The following is a 3,847-nucleotide window of genomic DNA, read 5'->3' as shown; positions in this document are numbered from 1 at the left end:
ACGTTTATTCCTTGGAAGGAAAGTTATGACCAACCTAGATAGCATATTCAAAAGCAGAGACATTACTTTGCCAACAAAGGTCTATCTAATCAAGACTGTGGTTTTTCCAGTGGCCATGTATGGATGTGAGAGTTGGACTTTGAAGAAAGTTGAGTGCTGAGAATTGATGCTTTGAACTGTGGTGTTGGAGCAGACTCTTGAGAGTCCCTTGACTGCAAGGAGATTCAACCAGTCCATTCTGAAGGAGATCAGCCCTGGGATTTCTTTGGAAGGAATGATGCTAAAGCTGAAACTCCAGTACTTTGGCCACCTCATGCAAAGAGTTGACTCATTGGAAAAGACTCTGATGCTGGGAGGGATTGGGGGCAGGAGGAGAAGGGGACGACAGAGGATGAGATGGCTGGATGGCATAAGTGACTCGATGGATGTGAGTCTGAGTGAACTCTGGGAGTTGGTGATGGACAGGGAGGCCTGGCGTGCTGTGATTCATGGGGTCGCAAAGAGTCAGACATGACTGAATGACTGAACTGAACTGAACTGAATGGGGCTGGGTGCCATGATCTTTATTATTATTTTTTTAATATTTATTTTTAAGCCACCTCTTTCATTCTCCTCCTTCACCCTCAAGAGGCTCTTTAGTTGTGCTTTGCTTTCTGCCATTATCCACATATTTGAGGTTGTTGATGTTTCTTCTGCTTATCTTAATTCCAGCTTGTAACTCATCTAGCCTGGCATTTCCATGATGATACTCAGTATATAGCTTAAATAAACAGGGTGACAGCAGACAGCCCTGTTGTACTCCTTTCTCAACCCCGAAGCAAGCAGTTGTCCTACACAGGGTTCTAACACTTGCTTCTTGACCTGGATCAGGTTTCTCAGGAAAAAGGTAAGAAGGCCTGGTATTCCCATCCTTTTAAGAGTTTTCCACAGTTTGTTATGATCCACACTGTCAAAGTCTTCAGCATAGTCAATGAAACAGAGAGGGAAGTTTTTCTGAAATTCCCTTGCTTTCTCTATGATCCATCAAATCTTGGCAATTTTATCTCTGATTCCTCTGCCTTCTCTAAAATGATCTTGGACATCTGGAAAGTTCTTGGTTTGCATAACGCTGAACTGAACTGACTGGAGAAGGCAATGGCACTCCACTCCAGTACTCTTGCCTGGAAAATCCCATGGGCAGAGGAGCCTGGTAGGCTGCAGTCCATGGGGTCACTAAGAGTCAGACACGACTGAGCTACTTCACTTTCACTTTTCACTTTCATGCATTGGAGGAGGAAATGACAACCCACTCCACTGTTCTTGCCTGGAGAATCCCAGGGACGGGGGAGCCTTGTGGGCTGCGGTCTATGGGTTGCACAGAGTCGGACACAACTGAAGTGACTTAGCAGCAGAACTGAACTGAACTGAAGCCCAGCAAGCAAGATTTTGAGCATGGCCTTACCAGAATGCACTCATCAGTGCAATTGTCCAATGCTTTGAACATTCTTTAGTCCTACCCTTCTTGGGAACTTGGATGAGGATTGACATTTTCCAGTCCTGTGGTGGGAAAGAAATGATACTTGATTTTTAATAGATATTGTATATTTATTGCTTCCAACTCTAAGTATTCATCACTGTATAGAACAAGAAACAAACAAACAAAAAACAGTAGATTTTTACTGTTATAGCCTGTTTTGTTGTTGTTCAATCACTGAGTTGTGTCTATTTGTGATCCCATGGTCTAAATGTTTATGTGCCCCAAAATTCATGTGCTGAATAATAGAGTTCTCTCTCTCACTCTCTCTGCCATGTGAGGGCACAGTAAGGTGTGCAGGTGAAAAGCACAGCTCACCTGCAAACTAGATAAAGAACTCAAAATAGAAATAAACTCTTCTGGCACCTTGAACTTGGACTTCCTAGCCTCAAAAACTAGAGGCTAATCCTTGTTGTTTACATCACTCAGACAATGGTATTTTATTATAGCAGCCCTAGCAGACTAACACATGTGCCAAAATATATTACCTATTTATTTAAACGTAGAAAAATTAATATGGGTTTAAGTTAAAAATAACTAAAAGAACAGAAGCAGAAGATACTAAAAATACAAGAATACACAGGAGAACTGTACAGAAAAGATCTTAGAGACACAGATAACCATGACGATGTGATCACCCACCTAGAGCTAAACATCTTGGAGTATGAAGTCACATGGGCCTTAGGAAGCATCACTACAAACAAAGTTGGATCATAGCACAAGAGAATTCCAGAAAAACATCTACTTCTGTTTTATTGAATATGCCAAAGTCTTCGACTGTGTGCATCAGAAAAAACTGGAAAATTCTTAAAGAGATGGGATTACCAGGCTACCTTATCTGCCTCCTGAGAAACCTGCATGCAGGTCAAGAAGCAACAGTTAGAACTGGATGTGGAATAATGGACCAGTTCCAAATTAGGAAAGGCTTACTCAAGGTTTATATTGTTACCCTGCTTATATAACGTACATGCAGAGTACATCATTTGAAATGCTGGGCTGGATGAAGCACAAGCTTCATCAAGATTGCTGGGAGAAATATTGATAACCTCAGATATGCAGATGACAGCACACTTATGGCAGAAAGAGAAGAGGAACTGAAGAGCCTCTTGGTGGAAGTGAAAGAGGAGAGTGGAAAATCTGGCTTAAAACTCAACATTCAGTACCACTATTATCATGGTATCTTGTCCCATCACTTCATGGCAAATAGATGGGGAAACAGTGGCAATATGTCAATAATGGAAACAGTGATAGACTTTATTCTCTTGGGCTCCAAAACCACTGCAGATGCTGACTGAGGCCATGAAATTAAAAGATGTTTGCTCCTTGGAAGAAAAGGTGTGACAAACCTAGACAATGTAATAAAAAGCAGAGACGTTACTTTGCTGACAAAGTTCCATCTAGTCAAAGCTATGGGTTTTCCCATACTTAGGTATGAATGTGAGAGTTGGACCGTAAAGGAGGCTGAGCACTGAAGAATTGATGCTTTTGAACTGTGGTGTTGGAGAAGACTCTTGAGAGTCCCTTGGACTGCAAGGAGATCCAAACAGTTCATCTGAAAGGAAATCAGTCCTGAATATTCATTGGAAGGACTGATGCTGAAGCTGAAGATCCAGTACTTTGACCACCTGATAGGAAGAGCTGACTCATTAGAAAAGACCCTGATGCTGGGAAAGATTGAAGGCAGAAGGTGAAGGGGATAACAGAGGATGAAATGTTTGGATGGCATCACCAACTCAAAGGACGTGAGTTTGAGCAAACTCTGGGAGATGGTGAAGGACAGGGAGGCCTGGCCTGCTGCAGTCCATGGGGCTTAAAAAAGTCAGATATGAAAGGAAATCAGTCCTGAATATTTATTTGAAGGACTGATGCTAAAGCTAAAGCTCCAGTACTTTGGCAACCTGATAGGAAGAGCTGACTCAGTGAATGAACAACAACAACAACAAAAAGAATTATTGGATATTTTTAACAAAACATCAAAATGCCCACATAGTTTGAGATTATGGAGGCAAAAATTTGAGGACAATTTTATTATAGCATTGCATCTAAAGGCACAATTTTACTAAAATCACATTGATCAAAGTAAATAAATAGAATCATACTTTTATTTTATATATTTATTTAATCCCCTATTAGATTACAAAGCAAAATTGTCACCAAAACATTTCCCAACCTTTCTAAAATATTAATCCTTGCTAGTATGTAAATTCAGAGAAGGCAACGGCACCCTACTCCAGGCAATGGCACCCTACTCCAGTACTCTTGCCTGGAAAATCCCATGGAGGGGGAGCCTGGTGGGCTAGAGTCCATGGTGTCGCGGAGAGTCGGACACGACTG

The sequence above is a fragment of the Bison bison genome, unplaced genomic scaffold, assembly GCF_000754665.1.
Source record: "Bison bison bison isolate TAMUID 2011002044 unplaced genomic scaffold, Bison_UMD1.0 scf7180017864149, whole genome shotgun sequence".
NCBI lineage: Eukaryota > Metazoa > Chordata > Mammalia > Artiodactyla > Bovidae > Bison > Bison bison.
This window is presented reverse-complemented; position numbering follows the sequence as displayed.